Raw genomic sequence first — 21,172 nt, 5'->3', positions numbered from 1 at the left:
CTGGTGCAGGCTGTCAACATCAGCACTGGAGAGACAGAGGCGACTGTGGTGCTATCCTTCTATCTGGCAACAAAACTGGCACCTTTTTACAAGGAGTCATGTTTGCATAGACCGCAATACCTGCAGTCATAAATACAAACAAAAAACATAACTCTGATAATGTGCACTGTCCTTGAAGTTGATTGGTCCACACCCGAGACAGCTTTCCTTAGAGCCTAGTCTCACATGGGTTGGACCAGATGCGCCTTTTGGAAAAGCTGTCTCGGGTGTGGACCAATCAACTTCAAGGACAGTGCACATCATCAGAGTTATGTTTTTTTTTTGTATTTATGACTGCAGGTATTGCGGTCTATGCAAACATGACTCCTTGTAAAAAGGTGTCAGTTTTGTTGCCAGATAGAAGGGTAAAAAACCAATTATCATATTTTTACTGGCAAATGAGGTTTCCATAGTGTGGTGCTATCCTCACGACTTCTGCATGTACCATGTTCACCTTGATACGTGTTTACTAACAGACCCTATCCCAATGGTTTATATGGCTATAGAGGGGATTTTTGTATATATACATTCAACAGAATTTCTTAGGCAAGTGCTGTGAGCGACCACCTATGAAGGCCGTCACGGAACACGACGGTGTGGGTGGCCGGCACCACGCCTGGCCGCATTTCTCTCCCCAGTGGCGATGTTTACACACTGCACCAGGTACTCGCTTGAGGCTGCGTCGACCTAGGGGAGGGCCACGACCGGTTTAGATAATCATCAATGGTGTTGGACATGAGCGGGAATTGAACTCGGGTCGCCAGGTTCGTAGCGTGGCGCGCTAACCACTGCGCCACACGCACACGTCCGTTAAGAGTCCAATGTTTATAAATTACCGCTGATACCTGAGACTTATCCTTTAGATGAGCACTCAAGCATATTTACATTGAAACGGAATAGTCCCAATAAGCCTGGCATTATCACAAGCGAGCGCATAGCTGTGCATGAGCAACGCTGCCCCAAGGGTGGAGAGCTTTACACACGGGGGTCGGTATTGTCCTGCCCTAACCCCGTGCTGATTGATAACGCAAGTGAAATCCGACACTGGTGCTATGGTCCACTGCTCTGATTGTTAGTGGATGTCTCAGAGCATAGAGATATCTTTCACTCGTAATCCCAGCTGCACCCGCGAACGCAACTGATCTTAAGCCACCTACGGTACGTGCAAAACGCCACCGATTTTGGAACCTGCCGAGCCAAATTGACCTCGTAACTCGTTGAGATGCGACAAGTTTGACCTCTGAGACTAGGTCAGATTGTGGTGGTGCGTGCTTCTCTGACCCGGTGTTTTTTGTTGGTAGAGTTGGTGGATCGGTGCGTGAGATCAGCGCATGTTTGTGACAGCCGCCTGCAGGGGAAGTCAAGGTGGAAGGGACTAAACGTGCAGGTAGAAGTGCAGCCCTGCAATTGCTTGATCTCGCCGCTGTTGGCGGAACGACCTCCACTGGAGGGCGCTCTATAGAGGCCCGCTAGAGTGTTTAGGACTACTCTTGCACGCCGGACAGATGTGTCGGATGTGGTGGGAATATCCACACTTTACCCCCCACCTCGCTCGGCCTGCCGGGCGACTAACTGTGGTGCGCCCATTTAACGCACGATCAGAATAAATTGAGCAGGTAAAAAAAAACACAAACAATTAAATGTTTATTTTAAAATCATCGGGGATGTTTTACTTTATAGAGAAAAGCGTATCTCGAGCCTCAATGTACCTTATTGAAATGATCATTCTTGCGAGGGTTAAGTCGAGCTTAAAGTAAGGATTTGGATAAACATTGTCAAAACGTTAGCAAACAAGCATCGTAATGTACTGCCACTTCCTCTTGCGCTGAGCTGCATGCTCGCCAACATTTTTTGATAATGGACGCAAAACGTGTTTTTTTGCACTGTTTATGAAGGATTCAGCAACGCAAGCGACGGTGCCAGAGTGCGGCCACAGTCTGTGTTTACGGGTAACATTTCCTGCGAGCGTTAAAGCCTTGACGTCCAGCTTTAAAGTGCATGGATAACAGCGCACAATAGCACGCGGGCATGATGGTGACAGGTTGATTGGGATAACAGTCTCGTTTGTTTACGTGTGGCACGGCTCGGAGCTCTGTGAAATAATCCTTGCTGCCTTTAAAGAACTTACTGGCAACTGGCTGAGCTCAGCAGTCACAGGAACTGTGTGCACTTCCAGGATCAGCAGTCCAAAGTTGTTCTGTGCGCCCACCACACTTCATAAACCTTGAGCCTCTGTGGGCTCAGACTTGTTTTACACTCCGTCCCGCACTCCAAGTCCTCCCTGGCTGGGGGGAGGGGGGGGCATGGTGCTCGCTCAGGAAGTGATCCTGAAAACAATTGTTATAAACAACAATTAGTGCAGCACGGGTTAAGGTTTGGCTATCTCGAGGAAGAGCCTAATAATTGTTGTAGACTACAGCCATAACTGTTTTTTATTTACAAAGAAATTTGGCTTTGAAGTTAAAAACATAAAGGAGGGATGTTATTGTCCACACATCCCATTTCCACTTTGACCCTGTCCTGCAAGCATCTAATGGGTCACAGCAATTAATAGCTGTGAGTTGTACTCAGGGATGCAAGCGAGCCCACTCGGAGCCCTGTTCCTGAGCCTTGTAGATCTGTCACGTGAACCCATGCTCAGCTGACAGGCCCCAGTTCGCAAACAGAGCTAGCACGCTTGCCAGTGGTCAGTGGAAATGGGGGCACCTCTTTTCCGACTACTCTGCACGTACGGCACCGCTTTCTTACGGCGCCACCGTGGACCGTAATGCTTAGCCACGGCTCGACTCTGGCTTGCCTTCCAACTCGGGTTCGAGCCGAGCATCTGCTGCTTCCAAAGACGCACGAGCGGCTCAGCCAAGGCTTGAGTTTGGGGCTCGGCGGGACGGTAATTCTGCGCAGAGGTGGCTTCTAGCCGGCTCACCCGTGCCAAAGCCAAACCTTAGCAGAGCCGTGACTAAGACTACGGGCTGTGGTGTTTCTCAAGAGGGAGTTAGTTAACCGGTAGACGCAATTAGGTTTACTCTTCCTGTGGTGTTCACGGACGTGGCTTTGAACTTGAGGACGTCGCTGGATGCCGAGTTGCTGCTTTCATTACTGGCACTCAAGGGACTAAAACCGCCTGGCAAATGTAACGGCGCATTAAACTTTACAGCCCCGTGACGTATTTAAGTGAGGCTTAGGCGGCTATCACGTTAGTGACACGCGTTATGAGATCGTCTGTGAACCCACGGTGAGTGTCTACACTCAAGGTACACTGGAATCGTTCACCGTTGGGGTGGGTTCGCATGCATTCCCAGTACGCCCCCAAAGGCATACGGTCCCTAGAGATCAACGGCAGGTGTTGATAAGTTCCACAAATGGGATGTGTGGACATCAACATCCCTCCACAATAGCGACGAGGAGGCTAATCATTGCCAAGGGCCATGAATCCGTCATTTTCTGTGCATTACTTGTGACGTCACACGTAATGCACTTATTTGCGTCTTAGGACTGCGGCTTTGTGAGTATCGAAGTAGGTAAATAAATAGGAATACCCACACTTACAGCATTACACGTGATTGCAAATGTCATTGCTATGAGAGCGAGCGGGTAGCTTAATAGAGCAGTGAACATGCTCATGCCGGGCATGTGGTCGGAGCGTTAGACCAACATTGGCCCAATGCAGACGACTAAACTCAACATTTTTACTTATTTCACCAAGTAAGGCCCACTGAGCTATGCTAGCTCTTCTTCAGAAGCGAGTTGGCTAAAAATGATAGCTCAACAAAGTGGCTGATCACGTGGAAATGTACAGCAGCCAAATATTCTGAACGCGTGACGTTGATTCTCAATGTGGAGGGAACAACCGGAGGATCCGGAGGGCCAGGATCGAACCCACGACCTCCTGCAGACCAGGCGAGGTAGTTAACATCTCCTAGCCACAGTGGTGTTGGGAGTACACGACTCTGTACAACATGGAGCAATGTTCCACCGCACCATCAGCATGTGCTAGTGCAAAGGAAGCTGGACATGTTTCATTATTTGAGGTCTGTTTATCATTGTTTACTTTCAGCATGAAATGTGTCTTGTGTGGGCAGTAAAATATATCCATATATTTGTTTATTTTGGGTACATGCGGGTAGTATCAGCGTTATAATATAACGAATCGCAGACCCCGGCCATTCGATTAATTGCCCTGATTCGTGATCACGATTCAGAATTTTAATTCAAGCTTAGTGAACGTAGCGGCAACTATTGGCCAAAGGTGTCATGTAATGAACCCATTGCATTCAACATACCCACATCGTGAGCTATGGTCTATCCACGGCTGGACGGAAGCCTCCCAAAGCCATTTCCATATTTTAGTGGTCTCATCATATCGGTACTTCCCAGGGTCGCAAATGTTAACAGTCATCAGGATGTACATGTCATTTTGCGGTGACGTTTAAGGTCTTGTGCTTCTACCAATAACCTAAATTTGTCTTTTAGGACCGATTATGTTTCTTTAAATGATGTCGCTGTAGTCGTCATCGGGGTGCAGAGTCAAACTTTACAACTGAGAGTCCATGAGCCATTGTGGCCCAAAAAATGTCTTGTCGATATTGTCCAGGGTGGCAAATGCTAAGGATGATTTTTCTAAGTATGGCATCTCTAGATCATGGATATCTATGATAGCAAGGTCACTGTGGGAGCTTCTTATGAGGAAAGAAATACTGCTAAAGAGGGGCACCACAGCAATTTTGATAGAGAATATCGTGAGCATTCGTTAATTATTGGGAAATGAAGCATCCACGTCAAGTTTCCGTGCATTGAGGTGATTTTGTGTATAGCTCATGTCCTTGACCTCTAGACTGATCTTAGAGGAGTTGTACACCCCTAGCTGCCACTGCAATTTAGTGGCCTAAAATACAATGTTTCGCTCCGGATGATCGCTGCAAAGTATGATCTGTGTTTTGATTTAGTGTGCTGATCTTAAAGGTGCATTGAAAAATGTTGATACTCCGACTGATGCTCCTGCTGTTGTGGAGTGACTCATGCAGCCAGTTATGGCTGCAGAGTTCGGTAGTACATGTTGTTCACGTCGTTTATTGTGAAAATTCGGTCACAGTTCCTATGATTGCTGTTTCATTGCTTTCATGGCTTTATTTTGGTGATTTTCGAAGAGTTTTTTGGTTTGGCCATGTTTGTTTGTTGTAGCACAGAGTTAGACTGATGGCCTTAATCTAAGTTGTCTTGTGGTTGTTGTTGTTTGACTTGCATCCCACTGGGATTTTTGCACACAGTGTTGGTGTACGGTGCTTTTTCTGCAATATTTTGCTGTCTTTTCTTGGATTTTCTGTTTGCACATAGTCACTTTAAGATGTTTTCTTGTTCGTGTTTTTGTTTTCTGTTTGTTGCGGTTGCACCCGATTCAAGAGCCGAATGGCTCACAGGGCTATACCAAATAAATGAACTTGAACTTATTGGACGTTCTCTCTGGCGTGTCCCTTCACGCGACGTCTGTACTGTGAGCTTACGCGCCAATGTTAGTTGGTGAATCGGTGCGTCGCTACGCGTCTGGGACATTCAGCACGACATAGGTGTTGTAGACGTCCTGCAGGAAAGTTTGACAACTCTACACACAAGTATAAATAGTCGATTAATGTAATAATACTTGACCCTGGTTTACATTGCAAGTGTGCATCGCCCTTTTTATATTTATAACATAAAAAATAGATCGTCTGCGGTCGAATTTGTATCCATAAAATATCTGTTGACACGAAGCCTCGAGTGGAATACACAATTTGTTTACGTTTTGAGACATTGACCGCCAAGCACAACGCTCAGCCTAAGTGCAGCTCGCAGCTTTGTTCACAGCGCCATGTATTTATTTATTCCATGCTTTATTTTAACTTACTCTGTTGTTGTTGTCGTTGTTGTATCCTCAAATCTTGTAACTCAATTTTAACCCACTTCCCAATGTGGTATCGACTGCAAACTTGGTATAATTTTTATCAATAAAATTTTAATATTATGAAACATTATTTTTTAAAGTTACGTTTCGGCTTGGGTCTAATTGTCCACGGTCAACTGACGTTGGCTGTAATTGGCCATGGTCCCTTACGTTATGGCAAGCTTCGGGGTCACTTCCGGGAGTTGTGGAGTTCTGCCATTACTAGTACATTTCATAAAAGCGTGTTTTTAAACAAGTTTTTTAAAAATATTGCTTTTTTATTTTCACGCTGCCACCGCCGCCACGTGACGACTCGCACGCTCCGTGCTTGCGATCCGCTGGTCGCCGGCTTCGACTAAATCTCCGGGCGCGCGCGGCAGTCGAAGCAACAGAGTGGGGTGTGGTGGCGTCAAAACCGTGGGGTTCTCCAACCGATTCCGAGACAGTTTAACACGTGACCAATATCATCCATAAGAGGGTTTTTTTTGGGATCGCGTAAATAAACCCCCCAAAAAAACCTCATCGATTCCGAGAAGTCTGGCCGAAGGTGGACGACGAGTTTGACCTAATGACCCCATTGGAGTAAGGGGGCTTGTCTGTAGCCGCTGGCTCCAGTGGAGGCCCCATCCGCCAGCAGCGGCTGCGTCGGAGTGGTGGCGGGTTTAACGACACAATTCCGCGATCTGACTCAAAACAAACAAATTTTCCTGGCAATTTTTTGGTCGCGAAAGCCTCCGTGTTAAACTCCGCCAGCAGCGGAATAAACGGTCACAGGGCTGTGCCTCCCCCCCCTCTAACTTTGCCGTCCGTCCCCTTGTAACGTGCAACTTTGTGATCTTGCTCGGGCCCCCTTGAAGCGGTTTGTTTTTTTGATTCCGAGAGAAACGCACAGTTGTTTTGCAGTGTAAAGCACTCGCGCACTCACGCACACCCTCCCAACCAGCTCCCGATCTCTCTGCGATTGGCGACATGTCTCCTGTCTGGGTAAACACCGGCAAAATGAGGGTGGCACTCAGGGGGGGTCTGCGTGGAGTGGAATGCTGGCGTGATAAGCCATTGACCGCCCCTCCACCCCACCCCTTCGACGGTATTGGCCAAGTGAGTGAGCAGAGTTTGAACCAGGATTGCCTAGTCTGTGGCACACAAACAAACAAGAAAGCCCGGGCACATATTATGTGAAGAAGTATATCTCACAATCCTAGATGAGGTGAGGACTACAAGTAGGGAAATGTCTTGTCTTGAGAGGGCACGCTTCTTAAATCGCACTGCCTCTGTCCATCCAGCAGTATAAACGGGTGCAGGGCAGCCAAGTTGTATCAGCATGTTGCAAGCATCGTTTTACAATGACTTTTGCAACTGACCAAAACCAAGATTTTTTGCTTTAACACGTAGGCTTACGCGACCAATATTATCCGTAACTAGTAACTAATTGGCATGTTGTGTTTACGTGCCAAACCTTACTCATTGGCTGCGTCGGGTGGTGGCAGGTTTAATGACACATTTATATTTCCACGATCTAACCCGAAAAAAAAACCCTCTTATGGACCGAGACTCTTCATGTCCCGGGAGCTCTTACGAAATTCCCAAAGACAGATTTAAAAACAAAGAGGACGTGACTGGGAAAACCAGAACAAGGCGGCAACCACTGCCGTTGTTGGACGAACGACAGTGGTCAAGGTAATTATTGGGGAGGGCATCGGAGCCGGATCGGATACCTCTGGCCGTCATTGGCGAGTGCCGTTTCACGCGCGCTTGGAAGGTGCTGTCTCCGGTGTCCCGGTGTCCCTCTCCGGCACTATCTGTTTACGAGGAACACGAGGAGGAGTTTATTCACCTGTTTACAAAGGGACTGGCGCACAGGTACACGCACGCGTGAACACAAGTGGGAGGTGGCTGTGCGTTCGCTGCACAGCATCTCCAAACGTGGGGGCCACTCTGGCTTGGGACAATGGGCCTTTGTCACCTGATGATGATGACGACGACGTCTTTAAAGCAAGAGAGATCTGAGGCGCATTTTTGCGTGAGATTTGCAGAGGGTTGCCACCTGTCCCAGTTTTCCCAGGGACAGGTTTTAGTCAGTTGCATAGTAGTAGTAATGCACCACTCATGGCAATGCGTGGTCCTTCCATCTTCCGGTCCTGTGAGATAGTCGTCTTCCCATGGTATGTCCCAGGTTTATCATACCATGATTTGCATTAGTGGAAACATTTGTCAACGTGAAGCAAGTGGTTAAATTTCGATTTAAAGCTTTCGTGACTGCAGGGATTCATCTTCTTGGTTTTTTTGGTAAAGTCACGTAGAAGGGAAATAATAAAATAAAATAAATAAAACATAATAAAATAATTGTCACGACGTTTCGGCCACAATGCAAGCAGCCGTCCTCAGGTGAAGAACAGGTCTGTCGGGGAGACATTCAGACGCTGTTTCCCCGACAGACCTGGTCTTCACCTGAGGACGGCTGCTTGCGTTGTGGCCGAAACGTTGTGAGAATTATTTTATTACGTTTTATTTTTATTATTTTATTATTTCCCTTCTACGTGACTTTACCGAAAGAACCAAGAAGGTGAAGTAAGTGCGACAATTAAACACACGGCACTACAGGTAGCGTCACGTGCCGCTGCGCTTGACGTGCTCACGACTTATCTCCTCGCTTGAAGTATTATTCAAACCGCAAGGAAAACATCATATCGGCAATCTCTTCAATTAGCATGCTGTGGCTTTGTTTGATTTGTTGCCAGGTATGATCAGTAACAACTCTTACACCTCACCACATGCTACGTGCCCACGAAGTTGATTGAAGGGCTCCTCTGCAAGGTGGTGGTAAAGATGCAGCCCCTGCAATTGCTTGCTCACGCGACTGCTGGCTGAAGGGCCTGCACTAAGAGGGAACTCCAGAGGGTATTTGGTCTACTCTTCCACATTGACCGGACGTGTTCGGAGATGGTTGGTGTACCCCTACTTGGCCCAACCACACACGACTTCACTGTCGTGTTTTCCCTTCTACGTGACTTTACCGAAAGAACCAAGAATATGTCATATACCCATTTACACTCAGAATAAGAATATATATTTATACTGGAGGAATCCGATGAGCTATAAATCTATTTTTCACAGATGTCCAGTTGGGGCCGGTTACAACAACAACAAAAAACGTGATAGGTAGTCAAGAGGTGTGGTGGGGGGGGCTGATCTCCGGATTGTAAGTCCAGGGCACTGTCCATTACACCACGACAGCTTACCTACACATTTTACTTTTACGTGAGGTTGATTAAAGGGCTCTGGATTTCCGCTCCCTAATAAACATTGCCTCGTCATTGTCTCGGGGCTTTTTTTATTTGCCGTAATCTGCCGCTTAAAAGTCTATTCTTGGGTGTTTTTTTTGCAGCGGGAAAAGCATGATGGGGGGGGGGGCTTTTTGCCCCCACCGTCATTCATTATGAGGTTATTTCGTTTATTTTCAAACAAAAACATCCCTTCACGTGCTCCGGAGCAGAGCTCAAAGGGCAGAGGTCACGTAGATCCCAGCGCTCAGCTGACTTTATTATTATTATTTTCACAATGCCACTTCTCACACCTGAGTAATCCGCAGAGGTATTTACCAATAGACCCAGGTGCAACGCACGCACACATTGTACAATGCCTACCCCCTGGTAACCCCCCCTCCCCTGGCTTAATCTGTCTAATTATTAATTATGTCGAAACCCAGTCCAGGGTTTGCCTCTGCTGAATCAATTCTACTGAAATTATTCATGCCCCAACAAAAGGCCATGAGGTTGCTGATGGGTTTGTGTGAAATATAATTTTTTTGTGTGTATGTGGGCCAATCTTGAGACATCGTCCGCTTATCCATTTTGTTATTTCTACTGTAGTACTGTCCACATTGAATTGAAAGCGACGTGAATGATTATCTGTGAGTTAATTATTAATTCAGTAAAGCTGTTCACTAAACCATTTATATGCTATTGTTATAATGCACACATTTGGCGTGTGAATGCCCTTCGTTGTTATTTATGTATAGCTGTATACATTGGGTCTCGTTTAGTAGAGATACCAATGTATTGATTCATATCAATTCATTTATGTTTTTCAATGTGTATTTATATATTGCTTTTATGAATCGCATCCACAGCATAGGATTGAGTGGTGGCACAGTGGCTATAGCACACTCACTCCAAGATGAACCTGGCAGTCAGAGTGGTGAGTGATGACCACTCCCGTTATCCCCATTCACCAACCCGCACTGACCAGCGGGGTCAGGGAAGGTCAAACAATCCCCATGGCCGACACAGTGTCGCAAGACCTTCATCCAGCAATGGACTGACATGACTATTATTATTATAGAAATTGTGTACAACTTTGTTCACAATCTGGTCATGTACAGGTGCAAGGTGGATTGTTGCATCACAGGTCGGTGAGAGGTGGCGACGACAAATCACAGCAGTAGATTTATCTTCAGTAGTGAGCGGAAGTGCGACGGTTTAGCACGCTACTCTACGAAGCCCGAGACCCGAGTTCGATGACCATTCACGGGCAACAGTAGTGACGATTATCTGATCCAATCCTGGACCTCCTGTAGGTCGGCTTAGCCTTATATAAGAGTAACTTACGAGGTGTATAAAGGCCAGCACTGCGGAGACAAAGGCGGCCAGGCGTGACGCTGGCCACCCACCCCCTCATGTTCCATAACGGCCTTCATGGGTGCTCGCTAACAGCACTTGCCCCAACAGTCTGTTGAGGCTATATGTGGGATCTTTGTTTGTTTTCTTATCTTCAGCCACCGGGGAACAATGGATGAATTCCTCTGAAATGACTTTAATGCAATTTTGAGCACAGGCGGTCCTTTGTGTTTGGCAAACTCGAGTGCTCAAAATTGCACCTTTTGGAGCAGAGTTGGAGGGGGGGGATGAGCAATTAAGTGCTGTGGGTTTAATGCTGCTCAATACGTGGACTGCGATGCCTGCCTCATAGCCCATGAGCCCATGGGGGTGTTTGTTTGTACCACTCGATGGCTCGCCATCGAACAGTGATGGTCACCGCATTGCCGAGCTTTTCAGATGCACTTCTGCGGCCGTCTGGAACGCTCTTCCATCCGACGTTAGGAAGCCACTGGAGCTATGCACTTTGTAAATCTGGATTGAAAACTCGTTTCTTTAGAACTGCGTTTTGTGTTAAGTTTGTTGTCCTTTCCCCGCACCTCCGATTTGCACGGTTGGCTACGTACGTTGCGAAAGAAGTTCAGCATATGCGCATACATATTTCGGACGGCAAATGCTTCTAGTATCCACCATTGGCAGTATCCAGCGAAAGCTTAAAGTATATGCTGTCCGTTTTATAGAGGCAATTTTTGTTAAACGTATATTGCATTTCTTTTCATATTCCGTAGATGTTTCATATCACATTTATTTTAACTCACGATATTCTTTATCGAACATACCATCGTGCGCTTCTTTAAAAGCATGTTTTTTCTCTAAAGAAGCTACCACAGTGACCTTGCTATCACAGATGTTTATGATCTAAGAGATAAAATGCTTAAAGAAAATCATTCTGACCGTTTGCTACCCTGGGGAATAGCGATAAGACATTTTTAGGCCGCAATGGCTCATGGACTCTCAGCCTTTTAGTTTGACTTTCTACCTGATGGTGAATACAGCAGCATTATTTAAAGAAGAAGAAAATAATTCTTAAAAGACAAATTTAGGTTATTGCTAGAGGGCTCAATTCTCAGAATCACCGCAAAGAAATGTCATGTAAATCCTGATGACTCAGGCTGAACATAACAATGTATATTGCAGGGTTAAACCATACTGGACATGCAAATGAGTGCCTTAGAATGGTTTTGGTGAAGGGGGACACATCCTAGACTGTCAAACGGCCTTCTTATCTTATCAAACAAACAAGGAATGCACCCCACTTCTCTCCATAATTGGGCAATTGAAAGTAATTTTAAAATTAGATAACAATCATGACCTACTTTAACGAGGATTTTTTTTATTTTATGAAACAAAATTAGTTGAAGGGCCGACATTGTACCTGCTCATTTTGACGTGAAAAAAATTCCGGATGAATGAGGTTTATTTTTATCTCCACGTTAAATACATTTGGTTCTCGACTGCCATCTGGGATTTTATCTCCCCTTCACACACGTAGCAGCATCAAGTCCTCTTCCACCTTCGAAAAACACCGAGAGAGGACACATTGCGTTCCAGCGAGCCTTCTTCAGCAGGGCTCCGTTGCCTCCAAATCGCCCTCGAACTTTCAAGTCCATTTGCGGATATGTGCACGTCGAAGGTTGTCTTATAATGATTATATTTGTGATCGTTATGATTTCATTTTGTTTGTGTTGTGGTGGCAGACACATATAATCTTGCCCTTTTGAGATCGAGTTAATGGTTCGTGCGATATGTTCGCTTGCAGGGCAATGAGTTGCCTGTAGAATTCAGTACAGAAAGTAAGCAGCTTACCTTTTCATGGACTTTTTTACATTGCTAGCTTACATGTCATGGTGTATCATTTACATTCCAATTTGGAAGTATAAGTCAGTTCGGTTCAGGTGCTGGATGATCGCAGGATCGTAAGAGAATTGTGACAGCTTGACGGAGTGTGAGGGATTGCGATAGTTTGGAGAGGCCTTCATGGAGCAGTGGATTGCTGATGGCTGAATGATGTGAATAGATTTGTTAGTATTCATAACGCACTTCAGTCATTTTGTATGTTAAATATCGATTGATTTCTTGGTTTTCTAAACTGCCAGGTGATAACGATGATGTGAGACATCTCCCTGCAAAGTTGGCAATGCGGCAACACTTACGGAAATTACACATTTCCAAGGCAGGGGTCTCTTACATTGAAAACCCATCATAACAGTGAGTTACACGACTGGCATACCAAACAGCACAAACAACCTTAACTCTTGTGCCAATCGCCATTAATCTCTATGTATATATCACCTACTCCATAAATAAAAATACGTAATTAAAATATGATGTCTTGAATTGCATGAACAACATTTCACTCCAGTGGGACATTCCACTTCATCAGTTTTGAAATAATCAGCAATTAGAAGCTCCACTTTCAAAACAGTGGCATTGTGTAAGCACTGCTTTAATTGCGCTTTGTACCAACCTCACATAATTAGTTTAATTCTCTTCGAAATTGCCCAGGCAACCATCCCCCCGTGTCGTTTATAAAAATGCAAAGCAAGATGCATTCAACGCATCTAAAGGCATCCCACGCCTGCGCGCGCGCGTTCGCGTGCTGGTGCGCAAGAGGGAGTGGGGTTCAACGAGTCCTCATTATCATCGGTCATTCGAGCGAGCCGTTGTCCGTAGCAAGTCCCCTTTTTGGCAGGAGGACCCCCCACCCGCCCGCTCGCTCGCCCGCCCGCCGCCGCCCCCTCCTGATAAGTGGCACTGCCGGGAGAGGTGGCCCTTTCAGAGACGTAACCAGATTTAACGGGGCACCTCGCGAGGGTCCACTCCGTACAGAGTCGGGCCGCTCGTTCTCGCTCCGCCTTTCCCTCTCTCTCTCTCTGCGTTCTCCACCGGCTGCGGTGCCTTCACTGTTGCAGCCATCGTCGACTGGCCGCTTGCGTCTGGCGAGGAGGCGAACTTTTGTTTAAATCTCCCTTGGGAGTGAAGTCAAAGGACACAGCGAGAACACGGTAGGACCAGAAAAAAATGTGATCTCTTGCCGCTACAGCCGCCGCACGTGTTGTGCTGCGTGATTCAGCGTTGCTTGATTTACCACCAAGGCTTATTCATAGGCGCGCTAACTGTGTGCAGTGAGATGTGACCTCCCCCGTAATGTGGGATACGCGATATCCATACTCTCCTCGAGTGGCTCCCAAGATTGTAAATTGACAGAACTCAAGTCGGGGAGCAGTTGCCTGGCGGCGTATCGGGTGTGTTTTTTTCTTTTTTACTGCGAACAAAGCAACTTATTTAGCAATTGATGCGAAGTGCCGTGTTTGACGTTGATCTGACCAGGTTTGATTATTATCGAGTAGTAAGCAGCAGCATGGCTGGTGTGAACGTTAATATGTCATGCTGTGTGGTTGGGTTGTTTTTATTTTGTTTCAGTTCACAGCAGACGAGGATTTTCAATTCTTGGGGATGCATAAAGCAGATAAATATATTGTTACTTATTTAAAATGTCACGTGGGAGCGTTGGCACAGTGGGTAGCGCAGTGCTGTATGGACTCGGTGACCTAAGTTCGATTCATGGCCACAGCTAGGATCGGAGGCGAGGGATATCTGAACCGGTCCTGGCCACCTGCCTTCACTAAACCGCACTGACCAGTATGGTGAAGTATGGTCAAATAACCCCCCAACCCCCCCGTCTTGACCAATATGGTGTAGAATGACTGTACATTATTTGTCCTCTTTGAAATGTTTTCAAAACACTGTGTGGAACTGTGACAAGCGATGTTTTTTTATGTTCGTTATGCCATATTCAGGTTCATCAAACATCTACTGACCCAGTGACTATTGTGATAAACTGTGTAGGTACAGATACGTGTAAAAGAGTGCATCTTTTTTGTCCACAGCAGTGGAAAGTGGTTGACCGTTTGGCATTACACCGTGCAAATATTTACAAATAGGCGTGTGCCGAATATACACTACCGTTGGACAAGCAGTATTTGTGTTGCACAGATCAAAACTCCTTTAGGCGAAACAAAGAAACGAGCCCAGAGAGAAGCAAACTCAACAATGGCACCTTCTTATTTAACAGCACATGTACCAGCCGACCTATCAGCGGCTGAATGCGTTAACAAAGACCTCTGGATAAACACACGAGCAAAAGGATACAATACAAAACACCCCACACTCGCATGGGAACCATGATGAAATAGTAATTTCAGGTGAGCCACTGGGCCAGAACCTTACCTTTCGATCATTCATCGGTTGACCTTGTGCCTTGCCTACGGAATGAGTCTTGTCAAGTGTTTGCCGTCTCAGCTTGTTGCGACCAAATACGGTTAGATAACTGTAGGTTTAGGACGTTTGGTCTTACACCACGATAGCACGTTAATGGGTTGCTGTGAGCGTTACGCTTGGCCAGACCGTTGGGGATTTGTTGCAAAATATGGGGAGGTAAGGGCGCCTAAAAGACAACTTGTGTGCATTCGTGAGGGTGGTGGCAGGATAAACATGAGGTCATTTTTTGAAAAACCGGACCTGACCGCCGATGCCGCGGAGTGTTTTGCCTGCTTTTTCTGTCTGTCGGTTGAATGCGCCCTTTTACGCTCTTGTAACTGCAACTTTTGTTTGTGTTGGCACATTGATTCACGGTTAAATTGTTACGGAGATAAAAGCAATTCAATACAGTAAAACTAAATTTTGGGATATCTTATAAACAACTTGTGCGCAGCGCAGTGGAGTCACCGTTTGTTGGCATGTTCCATGAACAACACCTGGCGGTTTTTAAATCCTTTATATTAAGTTCACTTGCTTGCTTGCGCGCTTACGACTGTGCAAATCTTTCGGTCGTGTTTTAACCCACTTCCCGTGATCCAATCGAGCTGACATTTTGCACACAGACTCGTTGTGCGTGACAATTTATTTTCGTGAAATTTTTTTCTCCAAAATTTTACACTTTTTAGGAAAAAATAAATTATATTTAATTACCAATTGCTTAATGGTGGCAGGCAATCATCTGACCCATAGGTGGCAGCCATCTCAAGCCAGAGGACGAGAGGACTCTAGCCGCCACACATATAAAGGATTTATAGTGAAAAACTTTGTTTTTACGGGTTAATTATTATTGTCAATGAGCTGCTGCTGTACGTTTACAGCAAAATTAACAGTCTGATCGGTCGGCCGCGTGGTGTGGTGGAGTAAAGCGCGGCTACCCTCACGTCTTCCAAGGTGTCTGGCCAGAGTGGAAGGGTAAGCCGGATATCCTCTTAGTGGCGCTCTAGATCTCCCTCTCGTGGAGGCCCTCCCGAGCGCAACGGTGAGAGCAAAGCAATTGCAGGGCCGCACCTTTGCCCTTGAGCAGCAAAAACATTTACTTTTACGTAACTTCGTGAGGCGAGAGAGTCCACCATTGAGCCGGCATTGCGACGCTACGTCTGGAATCTGACCAACACCAACAAATTTCGGGCTCGTAATTCGTAAGCATTACGAAAAACAAACCAACCTCGCCCACCCGGTACATCATACACGGATCCCATTTTTGTTTCTTTCTGAAAACGATGTTTGGTAAATAATAATAAAAGGAGAGATATTGTAGCCGGGGGGGGGGGGGGGGGGGAAGTACGGCTAAATATTTGTAAACGTTCATAAATTCCTGCGGCGAGAAAAATGTCAACAAACGTAACAACGCGCATTTACTGAGCTACCCAGGGGAAGGAACTCGTAGGCTGTACGGCCATATATGCCCATTAAGCCTTTTCTGTAGAACGTCGTGGGGACGCTGGCCCCCAGATCACCGTCTTTCTGATGCCTTTTTTAGGAGAAGGGTGCAAAAAAACCCACTCACGCCGCTGTTTACCTTATCCAAAGAAGTCTTGGTCGGATGAAAGCGGTGTTAAACGTAAAAAAATATCTACACATATAGTCAGCCAATAAGCACACGTGATATAGACCCGATGGAGATATGATATCTGAGGTTAATGTATGTTGAACTTTTTTCGCACCGTACGTAGCCGAACATGCTAATCGGACTTTGCACCACGAATTATATTTTATTTGGATTTATGCAGCATCTAAGTTACAGCCACATTTCAAGACGCCATACCGTGTGATACGCGCACCATGTAGATGATGGTATATGGTACATTTGTGAAAATGTATCGTTTCCGCGAGTCTAGTGGGAATCATATGAACATGATTGTGTTGTTTTTAAGAGATGTTTGTGCATCACCTCTCAATATTCCGATAATTAAATTTCACTTGGGTGCCCGTCTGTGTTAGTGCGTGGCGTGCGATGATTTTACACGGTTTGACCAGCAGCAGAGACACATTGCCACTCAACCAAATGTCTTCAATCGGTTGGCAATTACGGGTTGAAGTCAATTGAGGACCCAATCGCACAAATTAATGTTGTTGGGAAGACCTGGGGAATCTTTCGTTCCGCTATTCTTTTTATTTCGCTTTATGTTTCGCTATTTTGAACTTGGATTGGAGTGGTTAGCTTTGTGCACAGTGGACCCAGCGGCCTGAATTCCATTTCCTGCCACAGCTAACATCAGTGGCGAGTGATATCCAGAAATGGTTCTATGCATGGTGAAGCATGGTCAATCAACCCCCACAACGAACACGACGCGTATGCGGAATCCAACATACCAGCAGTGGATTGCCAAAGGCAAATATATATCCATTAATTTTATTATGCTCGTATATTTGACACGAATGGGTATGTAAATGCAACGGGTTTTTTTTTACAATGCTTACATTGCAGTCTTCGGAAGGACAACGCAAATGGGCACGACACAAGGTGATTTCACTGTACAGTCCCGGTACGTTAATTTGTAACCATTGCTGTTGCGGTCTCGTCAAGGTCCGCTGCGCTGACATCATATTGCCTTTACGAGCAGGCTGCACATACGTTGGGAAAGGGTCTCTTTAAGCAATGCTATACACGGAGCACACTACGTGAGCCCATTTCGCTCGTGAACACATCTTCCCTTACACATCTTCCGTTTTGGTCCAACTGTTGGCCACAATGTGCCAACGCGTCTCTTGCCAACAAGGGGATGAATCATCAAGGTGTTTCTTTTTGTTGGTCAGTTTGCCAACATGTTAATCCGCCGGTTGATGGGAAACGATGGAGTTGCAATTGGGGGAGGAAACACCACGCTTGAGAGCGCATCCACCGCAGAGATGGGGCGATGAAATGAGCTCATGCACAGAAGCTCGCTGGATTGTTGTGTCGTAGGACCGTGAGAGATGGCAGTGGGTAGATGGTGGCTGATAATGTTGTGGGTCACCGCGGTGGCGAGAGGTTAACTGCTTCGCCTGGTGCACAGGAGGCCGTGGGTTTCATCCCAAATATGACGCCTGCTGTATATTTGGAGTTTGCTTGTTCTCCCCGTGGTTGCGTGGATTTTTCTCCGGGTCCTCCGGTTCTTCTTTCCACATTTAGAATCAACGTGCATTTAGAGTATTTGGCTGCTATAAATTTCCACGTGATAAGCCACTTCACTGAGATATCATTTGTAGCCAGGCCACTTCTGAAAAGAGCTATATAGCTCAGTGGGCCTTACCTGGTAAAATAAAAATAGTTAGTAGTATATTATATTAGCGGATACATGAATATAATAAACATATGCATACTTAATGTGCATCCGTATAGGAAAATATCAATTTCATAACTATATACGATTCGCAAATCCCAATACCATTATTTAAAATAATCCATAACGACATTGTATATTTAAAAACTAGCCTTTTGCCCGTCAAAGAACGCGTGTATTGCAGTAAATATGAAACTTGCAAGATGAAAGCAGATCGCGACGGGATATTCATTGCATTTGTAAGGCCGCGGTGACACAGACCTATTTCATTTTAAGGTTATAATCCCTTGTTCGTCATAACGTCCTTTTTACTTCGATGTCTCAACAGCGTTACGGAGACCGCGTGACGTGAGGGTTCTGCCTTTGTAGTGAGGGTTGTAAGTTGACGCTGAGGGGGGAGGAGGCGCCTCGCCCCCCATGTGGAGTGACGTCACCTGCTCATGATTATTAATGAGGGGCGGGGGTCCATGTGGAGGACGTAACCTGTTCATGATTATAATGAGAGGGGCTGGTCGACGTGGAGTGACGTCACGAGCGTTGCACACAGACATTCTTGGCTCATAGTAGGTAATAATAATGGGGGGGGGGTGTCCATTTGGAGGACGTCACCTGCTCATTATTAATGAGGGGGGCTGGTCGCCGTGCAGTGACGTCACGAGCGTTAAGGACATTCCTGGGTGATTATAGCAGGTAATTTTAATGTTTTTACCTACGTGACTTTACCGAAAAAACCTAAGAATATGAATCCTTGCAGTCACGAAAGCTTCAAATCTAGAAAGGTATCCTGAGGTTATCCACATCTCTGATTGTGACCAGAGCACGTGCAACTAAACATTGGACATCTTGCCAACAAGACGCGCAGGGCACAACCGCGGGAGACTCTGCAGGAGTGAAATCCTCGGTCCGAGTCTCCATTCAAGTGAATGGAGATTGTCGCACAAGATCACAATTCCTACGGGAATAGTCCGGGATAGGATGGAATCGTGGGGTTGGAGTAGAGTCCCCCCCCCAGCAAGTTGCCATCTCAAGTATAAGTAGCGGCAGTATTTTGTGAGGTTCAAATCGGGGTTACATTTGAGAGGCTGTGGCCATTTGCGAAGCAGGTCAAGGCATGAGGCTTAACCCCTGGCATAAAGCTGGGCCTGCAAAAGCCGACGGCGGCGCGTGGAATGGACTCGGGGAGGGGTGCCGATATTTTGGCCATTTAAGTTATGCATGCTCACACCATGTCAGTGCTTCTTCACGATCAAAGATACACGATACGTGAGTCAACACCGTCATTGACATGCAAGCCTGCACTCGGGCATGCGTGCGCGTGTGAGTGTGTAAAAGTATGCGCCGTGCAGGGAAGCACTGGCATAGTGGTTAGTGCGCTGCGCCATAAACTCTGCGACCTGAGTTTGATCCCTGCCGATGGCTAAAATCGATGGCGAACATCTGAACTGGTTCCTAGGTCGAATCGACCATATATAAGTATCTTGTGCAATGTGTAAACATCATCACTGTGGAGACAAAGGCAGGCTGGGCGTGGTGGTGGCCTTCACAGGTGCTCGCGAACAGCATTTGCCTCCACAGTCTGTCAAGGATATTTGGGAGATCTTTGTTTTAGCATGTGCTGTGTTGGGGAGCTCCGGCGAAGTGGTTAGTGCACACTGCGCCATCAACCATGCTACCCACCCACGTTCGATGCCTGGCACGCGACGGCTAAAATCCGTGGCGAATTTGTTGAACCGATTCGGAGCCTCTCCTCAGCCTCACACGAGCCTCTGGTGCGGCGCCAGTCTCACGAGGTGATTGCTTACAGCACTTGCCCCTACGGTCTACCAAAGACTACGTGGGGCATCTTTGTGCGTGCTTGAGTTCAGGCGAGTGTTGAGGGCTCTGTGGGTGATCTTTGCGTGTGCTGCGCGTGCATGCAATTCACATCACATTATTCACACGTATCGCCGAAGGCAAGTATAAACATCGCCCGAATTCTCAGGACCATCTGATTTGGTACGTTTGTTATTGATTTGCCACTGTTTTTTTTTTAAAGATTGCACAGCGTGTCAACGATTACGATTCAAGGCTACTGCAAAGCACTGGTCATATGCCATCGGAAATCTTGCAGAAAATGCAGTTGTATGCTAAGCTTGGTGGCATTTGTGCAATTTAAAATGCAGTTGTGAGTGATGATGGGAATATTTCAGAACATGATTGAGCTAGTTTACCAACTATGGAGAAACACGTGTGCATTATAATGGTTTAACTAAATGTGATTTTATTTAATTAACTATATATACTAATGAAGTCAACAATCCGATAAGAAAATGCTGGCTCAAAATTTTGAATTGCAGTCTTTGCTTAATCCTCGTGTCCTTGTATACAAGGATCGAGTCCTGATCTTCGTCAACAAATGATCACATTTTCTAGTGATTTTGCGTGAGCACCCAGTTTGTGTCATCTTTTTTTTTCTTCCATTCAATCCATTTTCACTATCCAGACGAAAATGTAGGCCACCAGACAAGTAAGAGACGATTTAACATCTGCCGTGTGCATTGACCGAATAATCCCAGTGTGACCGCAATCGATGCTTCATGCCAAACGCGAAGGCACCGTGGTGGATGTCCCTTTACACACAGCGATTCCCAAAAAAAAAGCGTTCACAAAAAAAGCGTTCAAATACGCCAAAGCAATTTGTTGTCAAAGCAACGATGACAATTTCGCTAAATATTCCGACGTTTGCTTTTGCAATTGTCGGTGCATAGGAAGGGTTGCGTTTCGATTTAAAGCTTTCGTGACTGCAGGGATTCATCTTCTTGGTTCTTTCGGTAAAGTCGCGTAGAAGGGAAATAATACAGAAGGGAAATAATAAAATAATACGTAGAAGGGAAATAAAGTAATACAAAATAATACATGATTATTTTATTATGTTTTATATTTATTCTTTTATTATTTCCCTTCTACGTGACTCTACCGAAAGAACCAAGAAGAAAGGTTGC

The 21,172-nt window shown here is 46.0% G+C and overlaps 1 protein-coding gene across 4 annotated transcripts in view; it reads left to right on the top strand.

Annotated features, from left to right (window-relative positions):
* Positions 1-21,172, top strand: part of LOC133354450 (sorbin and SH3 domain-containing protein 1-like) — a 199,536-nt gene that overhangs the window by 27,832 nt on the left and 150,532 nt on the right. For 2 of the 4 annotated variants that reach the window (XM_061571294.1, XM_061571281.1), the window contains exon 1: positions 13,402-13,613. The exons of the other annotated variants lie outside the window; for them this stretch is intronic. The gene's annotated coding sequence lies outside the window, so the exon portion shown is untranslated. Of the gene's footprint in view, positions 1-13,401; positions 13,614-21,172 lie in introns of those variants that run through there. 4 annotated transcript variants of the gene reach the window in all.

This window comes from Lethenteron reissneri, chromosome 47 (assembly GCF_015708825.2).
Source record: "Lethenteron reissneri isolate LAM-NWPU_2019-01 chromosome 47, ASM1570882v1, whole genome shotgun sequence".
NCBI lineage: Eukaryota > Metazoa > Chordata > Hyperoartia > Petromyzontiformes > Petromyzontidae > Lethenteron > Lethenteron reissneri.
The sequence above is the reverse complement of the archived record's forward strand: the minus strand, read 5'-3'. Positions and strand labels throughout refer to the sequence as shown.